At 44.3% G+C, this 24582-nt stretch overlaps 1 non-coding gene across 1 annotated transcript; it reads right to left on the bottom strand.

Moving 5' to 3' along the window:
* Positions 1 to 442: 442 nt before the first annotated feature.
* On the bottom strand, positions 443 to 514 carry TRNAA-CGC (transfer RNA alanine (anticodon CGC)). Its single transcript has one exon. It is a non-coding gene; the product is annotated as a tRNA-Ala (tRNA).
* Between the last annotated feature and the right edge of the window lie 24068 nt (positions 515 to 24582).

Here is a 24582-nt window from a genome sequence, read left to right as displayed (position 1 = left end):
TTCTTTGATCACATCATCATTCGAATCTGGCACATAACCGTCGAGGGAATGTATGCCCCGTGCATCCAGTGCACGCATCACCGAGTGCCCAATCGTCTGGAAAAAGAAAATATCAACTATAAGATACACAAAAACAACTTGCATAGCACTTTTCACACACACACACACACACACACACACATATATATATATATATATATATATATATATATATATATATATATATCTGTGTGTGTGTGTGTGTGTGTGTGTGTGTGTGTGTGTGTGTGCCTGTGTGTGTGTGTAAACGAACAAATTGAATACTTAATGGCTCGTTTTTCTGTGTTTTGACACCATATTAATGAAATTCAACAGACAATAATGCCAAGAAAAGTATAGGGGTGGTTATTAGACAAAATTGTAAGGTAAACGTGAAGAAAGAAAAGTGGGTGAAAAGATAACTTGCCATGGGAAGGAACCGAACCTTCGACCTTCGAATAGCGCGTTCGATGCTCTACCGTTGAGCTACCACGGCGGCTATCACCCCAGCCACTTTATTGAGTATAAAAGTGAATTTAAACGTGGGAGTGTCAGTAGTCAGCGCCATGTGTAGCCACATATATATATATATATATATCCATATTATTTTCCTATTGGGTGTTGCGGTCGGGCTACTGGCCGGTGCTAATGGCCGAGGCAATTCACCCCAAAACCGCTTTTGTCACCCCAGATGGCTTATGTGAATTCACCGTCATGCCTTCCGGCTTCCGGGCTGTGGAGCGCGTCAGCTACGTTCGAAAGATTGATGGACAATGTACTGCATATTCCTAAATGAAACATATGCCTTTGTTACCTCGATGACATTGTGGTAGTTGTCTCTGATTTCTAAATACACTTGGCCGATTTTAGCACGTGCTTACTTGGTTAACTGACGCCCGGTTACAAGTAAATATGAAGAAATGCCAATTCTCGTTACATCTGCTCACCATTCCAGGACACGTTGGTTTCAAAGACAGCATCCTTCTGTATCTTTATAAACTTCGTGCCGTTCCAGAAATACCTATACACACCAATATCAAAGAACTTCACGGTTTTATAAGCCTAAATTCCTATTTCAGGTGCTTCGTTCGAAACTCGCCGTTAATTATATCACTTTTGCCGCAAGCTCTTCGAGGCACTCAAGATATGTCGTCGTGTTCACCAGCCTGCGACAAAGCTTTCACATCAATGCGACGTTTCTTTACGACACCACACAATTTTCACTACTTCAACCACAAGGCTTCCACTGAAGTCAACACGAACGCAAATGGCCTAGGCTTCAGTGCAGTGCTCGGACAGCGTCAACCGGGCCACTCTGAATACGTTGTGGCATGCTCGAGTTGCACACTCACCAAGGCGGAGAGTAACTACAGCTGACAGAAAAGGTGCTTGGGCGTTGTTTTGGCGTTTCGCAAAATTCGCCTATATTTATATGGCCTTTTTCTTGACGTCGTCACCGACCAGCACGCGCTGTGTTGATTTAGATGTTGGAAGGCCCACCTGGCTGCCTTGACCGTGCGGCCTTGAAAATCCAGGAATACGAAATAGTTCATCCTTCAGGGCACACACATTCCCACGCTGACGCGCTTTACCGCTCACCTCAGGCCCTGAAACCGAGCAATGACACTGCGTCTGAGCGCACAATGTCTTCTCTTGAATTTGACAGTATTTCTGCGGAACAACGCAACAACCTTTGGACGGATATTTCTTCTCGACTTCCTCTCGGACACTTTAAAAGTCCAACCATTCCGAACGCTTCAGCGCCAAGTTACCCATTTTGCGATTCGAGACAATATTTTCTACCATTGCAACTGTGCTCCCTGGGGTGCACATGGTTGCTAGTTGTACCAGGAGCTTTGATGTCAGATATCCACTCATCCTTCCATACTAACCCACATTGTGGCGACGCAGCAGTCTTCAAGGCGTACGAAAGAATTTGGCGCCGATACTACTGACGTGGTATGTACACAACTCCGCTCATTCTTTCCGTGAATCCAATGCCGCAAGTCAACCCGCACATCTCAGCCAGACAGCTAAAATTGTTGCCATGCCCGTCCCCACTCCTTCGATCGCGCTGGCATTGATATTGTTACGGGGAAGATTTGTTCACCGACAGCAGGCCTTGCTAACGGCTTAAAGAGCACACAGTCATGCAGGCCAACGAGGGAAGCTCGAAAGACCAACCCACTACAACTACGTTGTCGTATTCATCCTTTCGGGTGCCATTCCAGTCGTGCCGAAGCGACGGTTCGATACACGTATCATCACCCCGGTCGGTAAGGCACCATCTCGGTGTCTGTTAAATGAGCTAGTCCGCGTGGAAGGGCTTGAGATGGGAAACGTGGACTATTTCGGTTCTGGGTGCAGCAGTCGATGAGTTCGTGGTAGCGGCAATCTCATTAGTCACAAGTGTGACCTGACGAAGGACTCGGTAGGGCCGAGTGTATCGCGATAGTAGTCTCTCGCAGAGGCCGAGACGTCGAGATGGAGCCACAGAAGAACAAGAGATCCCGCACAAAACGGCATCCTTATGTCGACGGTCGTAAAGGGACTTTTGTGCGGTCTGCGACGACGATAACTGAGCGCGGGCTACCACGCGTTTCGTGAGAGCATGGGTGAATGCATCCTGAGCGTACGAAGTGGAGGATGGTTGGTCTGATGAAAGCAGCGTGTCGAAGGGCAGTAAGGGACGACGTCCGAAGAGTAGATAAAAAGGGAAGTAGCCTACTGTTTTATGACGCGACGAGTTCAAGCCGAAGGTGATGAATGGCAAATCTATGTCCTAATTAGTGTGGTCGGTAGATACGTACCTTGAAAGCATGTCTGTCAATGTGTGGTTTAGGCGCTCTGTAAGGCCGTTAGTCTAAGGGTGGTAAGATGTGGTGAAGTTCGGATGGGTAGTACAAGATCGGAGTAGATCATCAACCACACGAGATAGAAAGTAGCGACCACGGTCTGTGAGCAGGTAAAATGCAGCGCCATGCTTCACAATAATGTCGTAGAGCAGGTATTCGGCAACGTCTGTTGCGCAGCTGGTTTGTAGCGCTCGAGTGATTGCATATCGAGTGGCATAATCTGTGGCCACTGCAATCTATTTATTTCCAGTTGTAGAAGTAGGAAATGAACCTAGCAAGTCCAACCCCACTCAAAAAAATGGCTCGGCTGGAACTTCAATAGGTTGAAGAAGACCGGCAGGGGTAGTCGTAGGCTTCTTCCGGCGCTGGCAGGGGTCGCAAGATGTGACGTAACGGTGAACGGAGCGGTAGAGACCCTTCCAGAATACTCGTCGTAGAACGCGGTCGTAAATTCAGGAGGCTCCTAGATGTCTAGAAGTTGGAGCGTCGTGAAATTGTCGCAGGACACCCTTTCGCAGGTGACGTGGTACGACGAGTAGAAATTCCGCGCCGTCGAAGTGTGAGTTGCGGCGATACAAAACGTTGTCCTGAAGCAGGAATCTACTAAGGGAAAGGCCGGTATGATGCGATTGAAGGCGGTAAATGATGGTGAGCAGCGCTGGATCTCGGCACTGTTCGTCGGCCACGTTCAGAAAGTCAGTGATGGCTAAAACGCGCGCATGAGGTTCCAAATCAGTGGAGTTAGGTGGATCAAAGGGATTCCGGGATAAGCAGTCAGCATCGCTGTGCGGCTTTCCAGGTTTGTCCTCCGGCACAGTTCCAGTTCGTCTTGCATGTACGTGACGTATGACTCCATAGATAATTGAACACGCGACGCGAGTTCTTGCCTGGCTGCCATCTGACGAGCAACTGACCGACCAATTAAGTCGCGGAGCTTTCGCTTGCATGTGTCCCAGCTGGTTAATTCTTCTTCATGCGTCTCGTACCAGGCGCCTGCCGTACCCCGTAAGTAGAATAAAATATTTGCCAGCATAAGCGTCACGTCCCACCTGTAGTGCTTGCTGACGCGCTCGAATAATGCGGGCCATTCTTCGACGTCCGTGCTGTCCATCCCGGAAAACGTGCAAGGGTCAAGAAGATGGGTGGAGGGTGGAAAAACAGGTGATGGAGCCGGCGCGGATGGCGAGGCCTGAGTGCTGGTTTCAGGCATCGCGGCTGGACAAAGCTAGCGTCCACTGCGGAGTTCCAGAGTTACGTTGTGTGAAGACCCTGCACATTCCACCAAAAGATGTTACCTGAAAGATTTGTTCACCGACAGCAGGTCTTCCTAACGGCTTAAAGAGCGCACCGTCATGCAAGCCAACGGGGGAAGCTCGAGAGACCAACACACTACAACTACGTTGTCATCTTCCCCCTTTTGGGTGCCATTCCAGCTGTGCCGAAGCGACAGTTCCTTTCACGTAACATCTCAGTCAGAAAGCTAAAATTGTTGCCATGCCCGTCCCGACTCCTCAGATCGTGTCGGCATTGATATTTTTTGGTCTTTCGTCTTGCCACCTGGTCCGGCAGGTGCTGTTGATCATTTAGGTCGCTATGCGGAGACTGCTGCTCTCCACTCTACTACAGCGCCAGAGGTCAACACTTTCATACTGCGATGTTTTGTACTGCATCACGGAGGCACTCAAGAAGTGCTCAGCAATGGAGGCCGCAAATTCCTATCCGAGGTCAAAAATAAATTGCTTGCTGACTGTGCTATTGTTCATTGCACATGCACTGATTATCATCCGCAGACCAATGGCACAACGGAGCGCTTTATTAAAACTCTTGGTGACATGCTTGCTGTCTCACCTGATCCCTCTAATTGAGACCTGGTTCTGCCGTACATAACCTACGCCTATATTACCACGACGGAAGCCACAACCTGGTTTATCCCCTTTTATCTCCTTTACGGCCGTCACCCTTAGCACACAATCGACAACATTCTACCCTATGACCAGAGGCCTCCGAATGCCCTCCTTTTTTGGATATCAGCAGACACGCAAAAGAATTACGCTAGGTGACCCGCTGCTTTACTTCAGATTAACAGAACCGCCAGAAAGCAATTTATGATGCCCAAAACACGACTCCCGCTTTTTTGCCCGGGGTCCTCGTGTGTTTGTCAGTGCCGCATCGCACACTGAGGCTCTGTTCTAAACTTCTTCCGAAGTATGATAGACCTTACCTTGTCTGCATAAAACTTTTTTCTGGTGAACTACCTTATTGAGCTTCTTACAACACCTTCTGATAGGCAACGTTGTAACTGCGAGGTCGTACACGTTCGAAGCCTCAAGCCGTATAACGGTTACAAAACCCCTGAAGGTGAGAGTTGTCAGGATGACTCGTTTTTCTGTGGGGGCTAATTGTAATGAGAAGAAAGTAGATCGGCGCAAGGACCGAAATTTTGTTTGCGCAGCAGAGGCGCGAGCTATAGCGAAGTGTGTTGCCAACAGCTTAAGTGCAAATAAATCACCTCTCGCATATATATATATATATATATATATATATATATATATATATATATATATATATATATATATATATATATATATATATATATATACATACACATATAGGAAAGAGGTGTCTACGGAAGGCCTTGTTTTTCCGTGTTATGACACAATAATAATGAGATCTAGCTGACAATAATTCCAAGGAATGTATGGGGCAAGTTATTAGAACCAATGCAATGTAATTAAGAAGAAAGAAAAGTGGGTGAAAAAATAACTTACCATGAGAAGGAATCGAACCTACGACCTCTCTCTATATATATATATATATATATATATATATATATATATATATATATATATATATATATATATATATATATATATATATATTGGACACCTCCCTCCCAGAGAGACAAATGTCTGGACCTTTATATGAGAGCTGTACAACGCGATGTCGTGCAGGCATATAAAGAACGTACACCATTGCACCGCAACCTTACTGACAGAGAGCAACAAGCAATTGAATCCTTCGCTAGTCGTATTGACATAATTATAAAACGTGCAGATTAAGGAGGCACCATTGTTGTAATGGACAGAAGCAAATATATCAGCGAAGGCCATAGGCAGCTTAGTGATGCATCATATTACTAGCGGCAAGATCATGACCCAACAAACGAGTTCAAAGATATTGTTCGTGATAGTTTGACTGCGCTCTTTATTGATAAAGAAATGAGCTATGGCACTCTGAAATCCCTAATACCGTTGAGCCCAGTAGCTTGCAAGTTTTACGTTCTTCTCAAAATTCATAAGAGAGGTAATCCCGGTAGACCAATAATTTCTGGAATTGGAACAGTGACTGAGAACCTTTCCCGTTATGTAGATAGCCTCATCAACACCATTACGTCCAGCTTTTCTTCTTACATTAAAGATACCAATCACTTTCTATCAGATATTGTTGACCTACAGGTTCCTCAAAATTCGTTTCTCGTTACGTTAGATGCCACGTCACTATACACTAATATCCCTCACTCAGATGGCATCGAGGCAGTTATCTGCGCGTACAACGATTGCGACGCCGACAAACCAGTTTCCGCATCTACGTTAGCTACGTTGCTTAAGCTCATTCTTGAACCTAACAATTTTGAATTCGATAGAAAACATTATGTTCAAATTAGCAGTACATCTATGGGCACAAGAATTGGACCAAACTACGCAAACATATTTATGGGGCTCCTTGAAAACAAAGTTCTTGCAAATTGTGAATATAAACCATTCTACTATAAGCGGTTCATCGACGACATTTTCCTAATCTGGCACCATAGTGAATCACAACTTCTTTCTTTCATAGCAAATCTTAACAACGCTCATCGGGCGATTTATTTTTCGCACTCATATTTACCTGTAAACATAAGCTTCCTTGATGTCATGGTCACTCTACGTAACAGGAAGCTGATAACTGATCTTTACAGGAAACCCACGGATAGGCAGCAATATCTTCACTTTAGTAGTAGTCACGTGAAACACAATAAAACTAGTATTCCCTACAGTCAAGCAGTCCGTTTTAAAAGAATATGCTCTGATAGCAGTGAATTTTTCCGCCACTGCGAACAACTTCGGAGCGCACTCGAAAAACAGAGCTATCCGGCCAGCATAATCACAGACGCCATCAAATGTGCGGAAGAGCTCGACCGTTCAGACCTGCTGAGTACTAACAAAAGACCCAAAGATTATTCGCGGACTAATCTAATTTTGACACATGCAGCCTCAGCTCCAAATGTGAACCATATCCTAAAGAAACATTTCAACATTTTATTACAGAGCGAGCGGCTCAAAGAAATCTTTACAGAACAACCACGCGTGGTCTACCGACTATCGTGGACCCTTCGTGACTTTCTAACCTCATCTAAAACCACGTGTTCACATCATGAAGGCTGTCGTCCCTGCAACAAACCACGTTGCAAAGTGTGCGCGCACATGACGACATCTAAAACAGTTTAAAGTACATCGTCCAGTTTTTCTTTAAAGATAAATGGGATCTACACGTGTGATAGTATCAACGTCATCTATCTTCTCGAGTGTTCAACATGCGGAGCTCAGTACATAGGTCAAACAGAGACAAGTTTCAGAATTCGTTTTAATAATCACCGTGCACATGCCGTAAGCCTCCCTAATATACCACTGTCGAAGCACGTCAGTATGCCTGGCCATGGTTTCGACAAAATTAGGGCCACTATTATTAAGTCCGGTTTCAAAACAAATCACGATAGGGAAGTGAGGGAATCCTTTTCGATCCACAAATTTAACACCATTCGTTCAGGTATCAATGAAAACGTAGGAAAGCTCACCTGCCTCACACTGTAACAACACGACTTCTTAGATTAGTAAAATATTTTAGTGTATATTAAAATGTATGTTAGTCAACTGTGGTTTCTTTACTTCAGAGCTCTTTTACATGTCCTGCCAACCATACTGTGCCCCACGTGTCGATGCGCAACGAAATTCGAAACTTGTATATTCATGCACCCGTCGCATGTCAGTCATGTCAACACAAGGTTCTGACAGATTACCACTTTTTACTTTGATTGTCCTAGCTGCTGTACCGAGAGTTCATCACGTGAGCCTATAAAAGCGGCTGAATTGTATCATACCTACTTACTCTGACGAAGGCCGTGCCACGGCCGAAATGTTAGTAAATACAATTTCCAATTTCCTTTTCAAATGTGCTATCTGCAAGTTCATTCAATATAGAAAATACCCGGACCTGTCGTGCCTTCCCTTCAATTTCTCTCTCTCTCTCTCTCTCTCTCTCTCTCTATATATATATATATATATATATCTATATATATATATATATATATATATATATATATATATATATATATATATATATATATATATATATATATATATATATATATATATATATATATATATATATGAAGCTATGATCAATGGGTGACGTGGCCTGGCTCCTACCCCATGTTTATTTTATTCTGACTTGTTCTTCTTCAGCTTCTACCAACCATCGCTTCATACGTCACAGGATTCCCCCTCCCCACGAAAAAAAGGCATGGATTACGAACAAGCAGTAGTAAACAAAGAGAGATCGAAAAATCACAAATGCCAAAATTCATAATCGGTTCTATGCTTCAGGGGAGTTCTGTAAACTTTCGAAGACTTCAGGAGATAGTGCAGCAGTCTGGTGTACGCAGGATTTCGGGTGGACAAAGCTGACTGGGGCATTCTGGAGAAGATAATTGCGTCCTGCACAACTGCACTGACCATGACACGGCTTCAGCAGCGGTGAAGAACCAACGAGTCTGGACGCCCTTGTAGAATTGGAAGGTTGGACGTCGTAGGTTCCGAGTTTTCTGCCGTGGGTACTGTATACTTTGTCGTGGCTGAGACAGAAGCATTGCTTCAAGCTTGCGTTTGCGAGAACTGAATTGGATGAAACGATTTCTGTGTACCTGCAATTTGCAAACGGTAACGTTCAGTCTGTTTCGTGCTTTCCTGTGGTGGTATCTCCATCGGTAGAATTGTACATGAAGCCTTGATATCTCGTACAGAAGACTTCCTTAACGTTTCCTTCTACGAATATGGCTCAGATACTGACTTGGTCTTTCCTTTGGTTGGTGTCGTGTCTGACGATCATCCTTAAGCCACAAGTCTGCTTGTGATCTCATATTAGTTTGTCGTTGCGCTTGATGTGAATGCCGTATTTTCTGGAGTTCTTTGAGTTCTTGATGGCACTGTTGATGTTGCGGAACCCGAAGAGGTGGTATTCCTTTTGTAACACGAGCCTGCTTTACTTTGATAGTTGGTGTGACTAATAAATAGTTGGTAGTCGTTGGGTTGTCGCGATTCTCAGAAGAAAATGAAGGTGGTGCACTAGGTTCGACAAAAAGTTCTTTGGAGGCTTCTTCTGCACTGTTCACTACGAAGGGCTCTTGCGCTTGGCAGCGTGCGAAGCTCGATTTGTCTGAATCTTCTGCTTTGTTTTGACTGTCTAGTGTGTGTGCACCGCACAATGATGAATGAACCCGTCCGGAAGGAGCATCACATGACAAGGTATTTTCGTGAAGCGTCAGGTCGTCTACCGTGGTTGCGGCGTCCTTATGAGGCAAATGGTGAGTGATAGGAGCGCTCGAAGAGCTGCGTGATGGAAAACCGCGTGGTGGACCGCGTATGCGAGACGAAGAATTAAGAGCATCAGGTCGGTGAGCAACGTCTCGCGTCATAGGCCGGAGGGAGGACTTTCGAAATGCCGGCTTTCGTGCAGAAGAGAGGCGCGCTTGATGGTTAGGTTTTTCCCCAAGCATGCATGGTCTTCTGAAAGTAAACTCATATGCCACTTCGTCTTGTGGCAATTGTCGATTCACGTTGGGAATTCGAATGCTTGAGGACTGCTTAGGCAATTGACTATAGTGTGCGGTTTCCTCCCGATGGTCGGTAACAAGTAGGTCTTGGTCATAGTCGTTAAAACGAGTGATCATCTCTTCTTTGATCGTCTGCCACAATTCGTCGTTGTCGAAGATGTGAGTAAGGTAAAATTTGAATGCCTCACCAGTCACATAGTCGCTGAAGTTTGTAACCATCTCCCGTTCCGAACATGATGCAGCGGTAGCGTGGAGCTGGAACAGGTCGAACCAGTCCTGTACAGGTCCATCTTCCGCTGCTCCGGTGTACTTGGGGATAGGAAGGTCAGTAGATGGCTCTGCCATGATGCCAGGAACTGCATGCGACTGAGATCACCTCTTCTGTGGTCGATATTAAGTCGAGGCGTACTGCCGGTGGCTTTGTGATTGATGCCAGGTTGATGGGCTGTGGCCAGGTCTTCATCCTGTCGACTCGTGTGAAGCTAATGAACAGGTGACGTGGCCTGGCTCATACCCCATGTTTATTCCAATCTCACTTCTTCTTCAGCTTCTACCAACCATCGCTTCACACGTAATATATATATATATATATATATATATATATATATATATATATATATATATGCGGTGTTTCCGCCTCCATACGACATTTCCGCGCCTCCATCGGAAACGCAGCCGCCGCAGCCAGGATTCGAACCCGCGAAGTGCGGGTCAGCAGCCGAGTACCTTAGCCACTAGACCACCGCGGCGGGGCTTTTCTAGTAAAAGACGAACATGCAGAATACATGTGTGTTGTTATGGTGCCTCAGATATGCGCAATAACAACTTTTTAATGAACAATCTTACACGTATGAACGCGCATTCTTGAGCAACATTGGTGGGCACTGCGCATAGGATCAGCCGTTCGGGGTATCGGCTGGTGCTGTTTAGAGTACCCGCTTTGCGGTAATGGTAGACAAACAGACAAATGTACAGACAGACAGACAGACAAACAAACAGAAGGATAGACTAAAATTTTTGTATAGAAGGTTCCCAACAAAGGCTATCGGCTTTAATACTGTAAGCGCATCGAATTACGAAATGAGGTGACAAGTGCGTCAGGGAAGCCTCTGTTATAATAAGAGATGTGAAACTGCCTTTCATGACCGTAACATAACCCAGTGCATTTTTGGTTTTACGTTTTCTTTTATTGGTTTTTTTTGGGGGCTTAGCACGTGTTTTTTTCCGGTTGTGCGCCATCGACTATGGGAGTGTTTTTAAGGACAATAGTCTTTTTTTGGGGCTGCTTGTCTGTACATTTTTCTGTGTGTCCGATACCCAAAACAATACCCAAAACGACACCAAATGCTACCTCAAATGACCAACCCCATCAGCAGCGTCAATGTTGCTCAAGCTTCAGCGCTCATAGTTGTGCGATTGGTAATGAAACCGCAATTACTGCGAATATTGAAGGCACCATAACAAAACATTAATATTTTGTATGTGTTTTTATACTAAAGACGGCATACAAAATTAATTCTAGGGACCGTAGCGCTATCACGCTGCGTTGACATTGCAACACGACGCCCAAAAAAGGCAAGTGTTTCCAACGCTTTGCTAAGACGACACGGTGGTTTCACCTGCGCACCGCTTTGCATCCTACACCTTATCGCACCCGAGACAGTTCCTTTTGTTTTCGAAGATAGCTGCCAGATAGCGCTTGTGTCTAATATGCCTCGATGCGCTCGTTCGCCTTCGCGGCGTGGAATGAGACTCTGTAATGCAGCGCCTCCACAACACGATTAATCGATTTTCTCGTGCAGAAGATCAAATAAACGTTTTGTTCACTCTCTTCAGACGCAAGACAATTGTCTTTCGACGACATTTGCAGTGAAACATGCAGATACGGGGCCATTTTTTTTTCAGGATTACTGCGTCGTCCTGACGGATGTGGTGATCAAACCGCTCGCAGTGTCCTGCTACTGCGCTTCGTTGGCTGTTCGATTGACGGAGTTCATTCTTGTCTTGTCGAGTCATTTCACGGACCTTCTTTGTTTCCCCAATATAGCAAGCGAAGCAGTAGGCCCACTGAATTTGGTATACGACACTTTGAGATTTCTCCGCAGGCGCGTCATCTTTTGAGCGAGCAATGAAGCTGCCAAGAGTGTTGGATGGTTTGAATGTGATGTTAACCTCTGCCCTTTCTAGTATGCGGGCAATTGTTTCGCTGGTGCCACGACGACGTATTGTAATGACCCGCATTGTCGTTGATGCAATTCAGGTGCCACGTTTTTACTCTTGTGGAAAGCTGTGTGACTAAAAGCTTTTGTGTAGCCGTTGGCACCGAGGTCACTGATTATTTTGTCCTTTTCCTCCATAAGTCGTTTCGGTGACGAGCAATTTTCTTCGGCCCTCCGAAAAGGCTTCACATCGCAGAAAGCTTGTGGTATGTGGGCTGTTCAAGCTGAATTCACGGTAACATGCTTTGTGGGTGGATTCCATGAACAACAAAAAGTACAGGCTCTGTTGTCGCTTTCTTACTAGTACCTCTAGAAAAAGGAGACCTAAATTGTGCTTTCTTTTCTCTTTGAACTGCATGCAATGCTTAGCAGAGTTCAGGCATGCGAGCAAGTTGTCGACCTTGCCAGACGTCACCACTCTGAAGCAGTCGTCCACGAATTACACAGACATCTTGGATTTGGGGTCAAATATAGAAAGCGCCCGCTTCTCAATGTCCTTCATTACAAGTGCTGCAACTGTAGTCGCCACCCCCGTAGTGGTTCCACTGGAACGCTTGAAAAAGACATTTTTGAAAGAAAAATAGGTGATGGAGAGGCAGAGTTCCAACAGCCTGCCTATCTCATCAACAGAAAGCGGTCTTCTATCAACGTGGAGTCACCATCGAGCGCCCGGTGCGTCACAGAAAGTGCGAAGGGAACGGGCACCCTGATGAAATTGAAAATCACATAGAAGGACTCCACGCAGTCATTTTCAAGCAGACTCATGTTGGATGCAATTTCTACGAAATGTCCCGAGTGCCGTAAGAGAGAAACCTGCACACAACACTCGGGGCATTTCGTGGAAATGACGTCCAACGTGAACATGGATGAAAACGACTGCATGGTGTTCTTCGGTGGGATTTACATTTTAACCAGGGTGCCCGTTCACCTCGCACTTTTTATGACGCATCGGGCGCTAGATGGTGACTCTACCTTCATCGACAGAAAATCGCTTTAGGTTGATGAGATTGGCCGACTGTTAGAATTCTACTTCTCCAGCACTGTTGCACTTTTAACAACGCCCTTTTCAAGCGCTCCAGTGGAACCGCCACAGCAGCAGCGATATCAGCCACAGTGGCAGCGCTTGTAGTGGAGGACCTTGAGAAGTAGGCGCTTTCCGCGTTTGAGCCCAAACCGAAGGTGTTTGTGCGCATTGCGGATGATTGCTTCTATGTGGTGAAGCTTGGTGAGGTCGACAACTTGCTCGCATGCCTGAACTCTGTTGAGCATGACACACAGTGAAAAGAGAGAACCATTCGGCTTTCTCCTTTCTATGTAAACTAATGAGAAGGCACGAACAGAGTATTCCTTTTCGGTGTTCAGGAAACCCACGCACGCAGGATGCTATGTTCGAATCAGCCCAAAGCACCCCACATGCCACAAGCTTTCTGTTATGTGAAGCCTTTTTCGAAGGACCGAAGGAAGTTGCTCGTCACCACAACGATGGAAGGGTAAAAAGGACAGAATAATCAGTAACCTCAGCGCCAATGGCTACACGAAAGCGTTTGTTCGCAGATCTCCACGCAAGAGTAAAAACGCGGCACATTTGTCGCCGTAACAACAATGCGCGTCAATGCAATACGTCACAGGCGCGAATGAAACAATAGCTCATATACTGAAAAGGGCAGGGGTCAACATCACATACAGGCCATCAACCATTATTTGCAGCTTTCTTCCTCGCCCCAAAGATCACGTGCCTGCGGAGAAATCTCAAGACATCGTATACTGGTTTTCCTGCGCCCACTGCCCCACTTCCTCTATATTGTAGAAACAAAGAACTTCCTTGAAACGACGCGACTGTACAAAAAGGAACTCCGTAAACTCAACAGCAAACGAACCCCCACATCTACCCGGACGACGCAGGGATTCTACAAAAAGAAAGGACTCCTCCTCGAATCCTGGCACGTTCAGCTGAAAGCGCGAAACATAAACCACTCCGCTGGGATATTGCGATACTTCTACTGTCAGGGCTTCCGACGGGTCGCGGCGAGCCTATAACGCTAGTCAAGCAACCGTATATAAGCACCGCACCTCTCTGGCTTTCTCACCCCTGAAGAAGAAGCGGGTCTCGCTTCGAAACTTCGGGTTTCTGAATACAATTTTCGGTTGGAGTATTCCCATTGTCTCATTCTTCTTTCAACGAGACAAACTTCTGCCAAATGTTCACCTGAGTTTCTTTCTGCTTGCCTATGATGTATTCTATGTTTTTATTGGTGCAAGTATTAGGCCACGTGGCTATTTTTTAAACCAATCTATTGTGCTTTTGTCAAGCACATGTCTTTGTTTTGCGCTAATACAATGAACACTGCAATTCTTGTTTATATGTTTGTTTGTGATGAACAATCATTTATTGTTACCGTGATATCGTTAAACTCCGTTTGTTCCCTAATCCACTCTGCTCTTTTCTTGTCTCTTAAGGTTGCACCTGCCATTTTTCTTTCCATTGCTCACTGCGCCATCCTCAATTTAAGCTGAACCCTCTTTATAAGTTTCCAGGTTTCTTCTCCGTAGCTAAGTACCGGCAAGATACAGCTGTTATATACCTTCCTCTTGAGGGATAGTGGAAATCTACCTGTCATAATTTTAGAGTGCTTGCCAAATGTGCTCCACCCCATTCTCATTCTTCTAGTTACTTCAATCTCGTGGTTCGGCTCCGCGAATATTACCTGCCCTAAGTAGGCATAGTCTTTTACAACTTGAAGTGCACTATTAGCTATCTCAAAGCGCTGCTCTTTTCCGAGGTTGTTGTACATTACCTTTGTTTACTGTAGATTCATTTTAAGACCCACACTTCTGCTCTGCTTGTCTAACTCCGTAATCATGAGTTGCAATTCGTCCCCTGAGTTACTCAGCAATGCAATGTCATCGGCGAACCGCAGGTTACATAGGTACTCTCCAAAAAGAAGAAATGGACATGGGCTGGGCATGTAGCGCGTATACAGGATAACCGCTGGTCACTAAGGGTAACTAACTAGATTCCTAGAGAAGGCAAGCGGGTTGGGGGAGACAGAAGGTTAGGTGGGCAGATGAGAATAAGAAGTTTGCGGGTATAAAGTGGCTGCAGCAAGCACAGGACCAGGTTAATTGGCGGAACATGGGAGAGGCCTTTGTCCTGCAGTGGACGCAGTCAGGCTGATGATGATGATGATGATGATTGTGACTGTAGGCGTTACATTAATTTCTTTATCTCCTTTTTATTCCTATTAATTGTAATTCGATAAGTGCTTATCATGGCCGATGTGGCTCAGTTCATTTGCAGCGAAAGCCCTTTGTGAGGCTCCTAAGCCTTACGCCTTCACTCAATTTTCTGTTAATGTTAAGAAAGAAAAAAATAATGAATATATAAAATATGCATTACCGCCCTGAAACCTAATTGAATATTTTTGTACGCTAGTGTGGCATATTCACTCGATTGTCACGCGACTAAGACTGTGATGTTAGGGAAGACTTCCAGCAAGAAAAAAGGAAAGAGAAATGAAACAATTGAGTACATCGTTGCAGTTTTAGACAACTTGAAAATAGGATACGTAATAACAAGTAAGAGTCAACTTCAGGTTGCGAAAATCTGGTAAATAACGCGTGTTACGTTCGAGGAAACAAGGCAACACCGAAGAACTGGTTTTCAGAAATAAAATAATTCAGTGCGTCATTGCACTTTAAGACAACTATAATATAGGGTAAATAATAACAAGTGAGATTCAACTTGAGGTAGCGAAAACCAGGATAATAAAGTGTATTACGTTTGAGTAAATATGGTAACCCTGAAAAACTGGTTTTCGTTGAATAATTAGGTGAAAAAACACATCAATGAAATAATGTATACGTACCATTCCCAGGCCACCGTAGTTAAGGGCGTCAACTCCATGCGTATTCGTGAAGGGGGGAAGCAGGGATGCTGTCGGTACAATGATATTGTTGCTGGAACCAGTATAATAAGAGACGTAAGCAGTCTCGTCGTAGAGCGGGGTTGTTGTGTCGGTCCACATATACTGAGTAGAGAGACTCAGAGCTTTTACCCAAGTCGGGAACAGCGCTTCGAGGTCAAGCGGCGCATCCGCGTAGGGTTCTGAGCGAGAGGACTAACGAACCTATAAGCGGTGACACACTCTTGAGTTTACTGTCTTGCACTCACTCAGAGTCTGATCAAGCTGTGAATATGGGTGAGTCCAGCTGAGTCATAGAATTTTCTGAAATAGCTAAAGGGGACTCGGGTGGTCCGATCGTTCAGCGACCATGGGATTGATAAGAAGTACACAGATTTGCCTAGTATTCATATTTGCGGGTGGTGGATGGCACTTGTGGCTTTGTTTATTGCTGTATTTCGGTTTGTTTTGAAGAAAAGAAGAAACCCTACTGAACTTAACGACCTGATTTCAAAAGGTTGGCAAAAAAATTAGGGGTGAAACGCAAGCGCTGAAGAATTGCTGTTCAAGTTTCATGAAAGAACAGCTCTTAGCCACAAGAACACCGAAGTAGCCAGGAGTACGATAATCCAACAAATCCGGGTACTACCCATGCTTCCCATGCTCTCTGAGGTACCGTGCGTTGCAGCTTCCGTAGACACTAGCGCCACACTTCTTTCTAGTGTATAGTTAGGAAACCCTGTGAGCTGAGTGAGAAGTTGGTAAGTTTGAGTCCCAGTAAGTCCAGGTGAGTAATAATTTGATCAGTGTGAGTCTGAGTGAGTCCAGCTCACGAAATTATAATTAGCCCGAGTCTGAGTTAGTTCAAAGTATACTATGCTTCTAGAGTTGGTCTGAGTAAGTTGCACTTTTATATGCTAACATATGCAACAAAAGTCGTACCTATAACTTACAAGAAAACCACGCTGGTTCTCAAATGTAAACAATTTTTGAAAACTAGAGGAGTTATAATTGTTCATTCGTAGTGATATCACTGATACACAAGCGATATGACTGCTAAAGTAGTGACTGCTTCGGAGAACGGTTAAAATTTGCAACCTCACAGGGAGGGTTGAATACAAATGCTTTAAAGTCATATCAATCTCATGATTTCAGCAAGCAGAAGCTGTTTGTATTCCCCCGAAATGAGAAGAGTGCATAAGCTTTCAAAACAACTGCTTCCGCACTCCACCGTAGGGCTATTGACGCAGCATTACCTTTTTTTCCGCATATTTTTGATGTGATCTTGTGTTAGGTGTAACCCGGAGGTGTCGCGTGGAATGTGTGTACATGCTATTTGACTTGTGGCCTGCCGCGGGTCGAAAGATGCTGCAGAGCCCGCCCAAATAAATATTATCTTATTTGTTGTGAATAGTCGCCTTTCTTTAGGACTTCTGTTAGATGTAGGAAACAAAATATCCCCGTTTTTTTGTGTTACTTCAGAGATGTCATCGAAAGAGGCCTTGAAGTTACGAAAACACTTGTCATGTAAATCTACATTCGTAAGTAGGCCCGTTTATTTCTATGTCACCTGCAGTTTTATTCGCTATATTTTATTTGCATTTAAGTAAAAAGACTCACCATTATTAAAACTGTTCCAGAGAACTACTATGAAGTTCTATGCGACAATTGCGAAATAAACTATGTGCTGCCAAGGGCGACTAATTATAAACGGGAAGTTACACAAGGGAAGCCCCCTGGGATCACTTGCGCAGTCATTTATTCACACTGCGAACAGGTGTTTCACTACATTGAATGGTTGGCATTGTAAGAATTGCCGGTGCATTTTACTATGGCGACATGATTAGTGGCCGGCCAGATCAATGCATTTTTGACCAGATGCCTGCGATGTGCCTCGCATTCCCAATTGGTCAAGGGGTCTCTCAAAGTTCAGGGTTGTTTTCGGAGTAGCACTCACAGCCTACACAACTTCCGGTAGCGTCCACGTGAGGCCATCCCGACATTGGCGCGGCGTCTACGATTAATGCTGCCGCTGGTAGTGCTATACATGTTACCTTGATCGTCGAGGCATATAGATGTGTAGAAGTAAACGCAATGAACACTCGCCGCCGAAACACTTTCTGCGGAGCGCAGGACAAGCGGGGGTACCTGCTTTTTAGTTCGCGTCACAGGATTCTTTGTGTAGAAGGTATTGGCAAGTATTATATAACTCTGGATAGTAAAAGAACTAAGGTGGTATTGTGTGCGCTGAACATGAGTCTGAACAAAACCCGTATTTTTCTTCGATCTTTGTGCTTCTTCAAACCGCAAGTTCGGTAAGTGTTAAACAATCTTCGCGATAAGGGAGCCGTGAAGCAGCCTTTCATGCGTATATAATTGCAGTCAAAGTTAAAACTGAGTGAACAAATTGCTATGAACTGTACTGCATAGTGTAAATACTGTAGGTGAAGTACATTCTTTTCTTCGACCATTGATTGAAGTTCAAACAAACCTGCTGCGCAAAAGTTGCGGGAACAGAACTGAAGTTATACATGCCTCATAATCAAAAGTTGGGGCAGTTGGAATGACAATTGCACTTGAACTGACAATTACACATGCCTACCATAGCCTGTGCAGATCCCAGACTTTGAAAAATTTGAGGTGGTAAGTGAATAGTTCTTGTCAAACCACACAGGGAATTCACAACTGGCATTACAATAAAAAACTGCATGATTTTAACCCTGTTTGTTGAAAATGGACGATGAAGGTAAGACAGAGCAATGATACAGGGCAAACATCCTATCCCGTTCGATACACAGCAGGGCTTCTCCATGTACATGCCTTTATTTATGTAGTGTATTAGAGCCATGCATACTTGAAAATACTGACTGTAAAACGCCTCGACGAACTCAGGATCTAAGTGCTTGCCGGGACTTCCCACGTAGGACACCATGTCTCTGACTTTCTTTATTGCAGCTTGTCTAAAGTCGGTGCTGAGCCAGCTTGAGTGCTGCAGGGCCCTCACGTAGGCATCGCGGATTTCGGTCACCATGTTCGTCGCTCTTCTTACCCAGTACGGTTCAATCTCTGTTCAGAAAAGCACCATAAAAACAAGTCGCATAAGACGAACTGTCCAGAATATTTTGTGGACAGTACTACAAGACGCATAGATGCAGAGATGGTATTGTGTTTAGCGTATCAGCTTCACATGCAAGAGGTCCGTGAATGATATGCCGATGCGGCGCAGTTTACAACCAGATTTTGAAAAAAAAAATTATCCGCTTGGGGATGAAATTGCATTAGGAGTCCTGGGGTGCGGCCTCACTGGTGACCACCACCGGTAACGCACTGCCTCACCACGGAAGAATTGGCCACACTGGTGCAATGTCTGGCCACCCCCTCTGACATGCATACGTCAATTAATCTACGGCCCTCAGTCCCCATCAGCTGCGAAGCAGCTAATTACGTCAGTGGTCATGTCTGCAACGCGGCCGAGGGCGCGAAGAATCTGGGTCCGGGAGGCCGCCATTGGAACCTGAAATTGGCAACCTGTAATGCTAGAACCTTATCCAGTGATGCAAGTCTAGTTGCACTGCTCGATGAGCTAGAGGGTGTTAAATGAGATGAGATAGGACTCAGTGATGTTAAGAGGACAGATGAGGCTTATCAAGTGCTAAGGAATGCGCATGTCGTTTGCTATCGTGGCTTGGCCGACAAAAGAGAACTTAGCACGGGGCCCCATATCCACATACATATAGCTGGAAACATAGAGGAATACTATAGCAATAGTGAAATGGTGATAAGTATTGTATTTGAACTCATTAAGAGATAAAATTTGAAGGTGATACAGGCTTACGCACCTACGTCCAGCCATGGTGAACACTTTAGTTGAAAGCTTTTATGTAGACGTAAAATTGGTCATGAGTAGAGTAAAAACACAATAAGCTATACTGATGGATGGCTTCAATACCAAGGTAGGGAAGAAGCAAGCTAGCGACTAAGCAGTGGAATGTTATGGCATCGGTACTAGAATTGCCACAGGAAAACTATTACTAGAATTCGAAGTACGCAAGATCTTACGGATCTTGAATACCTTCTACCGAAAACGAGGGAACCGTAAGTGGACATTGAGGAGCCGTAATGTTGAAAGTAAGAGCGAAATACACCCTATAGTCAGTGCGCACTGTGGCATAGTGCAGAGTCTGGAAGTACTTGGCAAGGTATGATGCAGTGACCATAGAATGGTAAAGTATTGGTTCAGCCTAGGCTTGAAAAAGTGTCAATATATACCAATATACAAGAAGCCAATGAATGAGCTAGCAATGAAAGGGAAATAACAGGAATTCAGGCTATCGCTTCAAAACAGATACTCTGCTTTTATTGGGGAAACCAGCCTTAACGTTGACGCAATGAACCTGACGAGTATCATTACGGAGTGCGCAGTACAAGTTGGAGGTACGGTAGCTCAACAGGACACTGACAAGCTTACTCAAGACACGAAGAACCTTATGAATAAATGTCATCGCATGAAAGCCTCAAACACAACAAAAAGAATACAACTGGTAGCTTTCGAAGTTGATCAATAAGCACAACGTATCCGTTGTAAGAATTTATAACATGGAGAAAATTTAACACGATTCAAATAATGGAGGAAGCATCACAGTGGCAAAGAGTAAACTTGGAATGGGTAAAAACTAGGTGTATGCACTAAGGGACAAGGATGGCAAAGTAACAACCGATATATATAGGATAGTTATAATAGCGGAGGAGTTTTAGAGAGATCTGCGCAAAAACCGGGACAACCATGACCTTATTGTAAGAACTAGCAGTACCCCAGCTGACACCCCACAAGTATAGACCGAAGCAGTCAGAAAAGCCTTGCAAATAATTAAAAGAGGCAAAGCTGCTGGTAATAGAGCGGTTGATCACACTCATACTATCAATCAGGTAATAGAGAAATGCTCAGAATACAACCAACCACTACACATAGCCTTCATAGGTTAACGCTGTAATTGATTCTATGGAAATATCAGCAGTCATGCTGGCACTGATGAAGCAGGGCGTCCACAAACTATGTTTTAACATCAACTGTCACTATAGTGCTCCCTAAAAAGAGGGACAGAATACCAATGAAGAATGGTGTAAGACAAAGGGATGCAATCTTCCCAATGCTATTTACCGCGTGCTTACAAGAGGCTTTCATATGCCTAAAATAGGAGGAGATAGGGGTAAGAATAATGAGGAGTACCATAGTAACCAGTGCTTCGTTGATGAAATTGGATTGCTGAGTAACTAAAGTAACGAATTGCAACCCATGAATACCGAAATAGACAAGGAGAGCGGAAAAGTACATCTTAAAATTCTACGGCAGGAAACAGAAGTATTGTACAACAATCTCTGAAGAGAATAGTGCTTCGAGGTAGGTTAGAGTGCACTTGAAGTTGTAAAAGACTACGTGTACTTGGGACAGGTAATAATCGTGGAGCCGAACCATGAAATTGAAGTAACTAGAAGAAGAAGAATGGGGTGTAGTGCATTATGGAAGCACTCTTAAATCAAGCCTAGTAGATTGCCACTATTCCTGAAGAGGAAGGTATATAACGGTTGTATTTTGCCAGTACTTACCTACGGAGCTGAATCGTGGATGCTTACTAGGAGGGTTCTGCTTAAATTGAGGACGACGCAGCAAGTGTTGGAAAGGAATACGATAGGTGTAAACTTAAGAGACAAGTGCAGAGTTCATCTGGGAACAAACGAGGGTTAAGTATGTGACGGTTGAAGAAAAGAAGTATATTCTAGCAGTATCTGGTTGGTATAAAAAGCGGAGCGTCGCAATAAATCTTGTCAGTCGAGAGTAGCCCTTTGTCTTGTATTCATTTTGTGGTGTCGTTTCGAGCTAAAAAGCATTAAGGACTATAATAGGTCAAAACATACGAGGCTGATATTTCAAGTCACACTAGTGTATTTTGATGAACGTAATTCACGCACCTATAAAAACAATCCTCATCCTCCCTCTGCAACAAAGAAATCTCTCACACAGATAACAAAAAAGATAGAGCTTTCAGAAGTGTGGGAACATGATCGAACAGCAGTGGATCACTTTTGTCCCAAGCCCAAGAAAGCCAAAAAAAAAAACGAATGTTTCGTAAAGTTCTGCAATACAAAATTTTTGGCAATGATGGAACACCACACGCTTGTTAGTCTGTTTTCACCAGAACTAGCGTAGTAGCAATAAACGCACACACGACCATACTGAGATGCCATCTGACGTATCTTGCACATAAATAGTCGTTATAGAATGACAGGTGAAGGTCAAATGGCTAACCTGCCCACTGAAACGAATGAGCGCAGCATGCTGGCGGCCTGTGCGAGCAGTTGCCCTTCATTATTCTTCAATGCTGTGGTTGTGGAGGCAAGAACTAGCGCTCAAACCAACACAAAAGAGCGTTGATTGGGCCGCATCAATTCTTTCATGGTTGTGACTTTAGGCTTGTGCATAACTGCAGTGCCACAACTAAATTTCATAGCTTGTCAGGGGGTATGCATTTTTCACTTCAAGGTCGTGTGGCGATACACTGCGAAGCTCGCCTGACCATGCCAGTAAAGCTTTGGCTTTAAGCTTCCTGGGTGGCCTCACCTAAATACTTATTGCAACAGCTTCACTCGCGAAACACTCCCACAGTCAGACATGCCCCTCCATGTACAGCACTTCCTTATTTGTAATGATTTATTATATTAATTTATTCGGAAAGTGGCTGGCTTCGCAAAGTGCCCATATGCTACATAAGGTGCCGGTGCTTGGACAAAAGGGACGAGGGATTGTTCACCAAGACATGATCTCGTAGATAAAAACTGATGAATGTGTATGCGGATTTAGACTGATACCTTACTAAGAAGTCTAATAGATTCTAGACAGAAGGTATTACCGTTTCAAACAATTTAATTGCAGAATTGCGAAACCATGGAACAATACGAGAACATTTTTCTAGTTTTTATCTTTAAGTAAGAACATTTAATTCAATTGGCAGATGAATAATTTAAAATGCATCTCTTTTGCATACTTTGAAGTAAGCCCCGAACTCACCAGATGTCACAGAAGGGAGGGACATATAATAAAAATTGTGCATGATAACTGCTTAAAATATTGTGTTCCACTTCATCGGTGCGCACACATCAAATAAACAAAATTATTTACGATTGAACCTATGTCACACAGGTGAAAATGCACCAAGGACTGAGAGGTTTGTCACCGGCATCACACTTTCCAAAGACAGCTACAATTGTTTCTAGCATAGAATATCTCACACGAGATGGTGCAACACTTCTGATGCTGAAAGCTATGTTCCTCGTCAATAATTGACAGCTGACAGTGAAGGTGGCACGCATTCCGGTACTTGCTTGCTCGGAGTTTTCAACGCGATAGCGTTAGAGAGCTCGTGTTGCAGATATTCCGCCGTTGACGTCAGCACCGTGTTCTGTGAGCGAAAAATAGCCCGTGAGCGAGAAATTGAAAAAAAGCTAATAAAATGAAGAATGAAATTTTAGGTCCCGTTGAGGATCAAGCCCGGCCGTTCGCGTGGCAAGCAAATGTTCTACCAGAGCCAGAATTTTGCTTGCAGCGGCTTCGGCAAAAAAAAAGAAACACTACATAGATGCCATGTAATGGAAAAAGTCTTCTTAACGCATTTTGTTCGACAGGTGCCACGACAGAGAAGAGCCTAATCGGCGATTTGTAGGCGCATTTGGGAGGTAAACAAACTACGTCAAAAAAGGCCGTGATAGGGCAGTCATCGCTGCTAAAAACACACAGCAACTTTCAAACAGCCCTGAAATTGGCCAAATGTGTTCATCTAGCGAAAACATATCATGCCTTTCCAGAGCTGTTGATCAAGCAAACAGCAAACACTCAATAATGTGCTGCAATTTGTGAGGCATTGTGAGGCTTTTTATGGTCTCCGAAATGGCGAACGCGTGGCGTGTATGTTGGAGGCCATGCGACTCTTGCTTTAGATCAAAAACCTGTATCCCATTCGCGCGCACGCATGCGTGTGAGTGTCGCTGCGTTCTATCTCTAAGACAGTGAAAAACGTGTCTAGACTACAGCAGAGTGCCATTCTAACAGAGGTATGTGGCCGCACTGCACAGTCGCTGTATTACTATAGATACGTCGCACTTGCAGGCGCGTGTGTTTGTGTGCGTCCATATGTGTGTGTGTAACAAATATATAAGAAGTATGCACTTAGCTGTTGAAGGGCGCACCAGGGGTCGGATTCTGCTATAGCGTTCAACTCCTAAAGGGGCACTAAAGTCAAATAACAATTTACGTCAGAGTAAGAGCTTAATAGATGACGTCTAAAACGACCGTATTATTAACAGTGTCCTACTTATCGAGAAATTACTGTAAAAACACAAGAACACAAGTGCCTTAGTAGGACGTTTTAAAAATGATTCCTATGATTTCAGGCGGACCGCCTACAATTATTCACTGGTAATCGATCTGAATGTACTAGATAAAGAACGTTCTATGCATTAAGAGAGCAATAAGACGCCGCTTGTTCGTTTCTGTTTGATTCACGAAAAAAAAAGAACTGCTGGAAGTTACTATTGGGGATGGCACTAGTGGTTCAAAATTCTATTTTCGCGTGGTTACGTGGTTACACGGGACACGTGGTGCCATCTAGCGGGGCGCAGTTGAAACAAAAAAGTCTGCAATCTCGAAGCCTATAGCGGGAAATTGATCA

Source organism: Rhipicephalus microplus, chromosome 3 (genome assembly GCF_043290135.1).
Source record: "Rhipicephalus microplus isolate Deutch F79 chromosome 3, USDA_Rmic, whole genome shotgun sequence".
NCBI classification, from domain to species: domain Eukaryota; kingdom Metazoa; phylum Arthropoda; class Arachnida; order Ixodida; family Ixodidae; genus Rhipicephalus; species Rhipicephalus microplus.
Note: the sequence above shows the minus strand (reverse complement) of the source record. Positions and strands in the feature narration are given on the sequence as shown.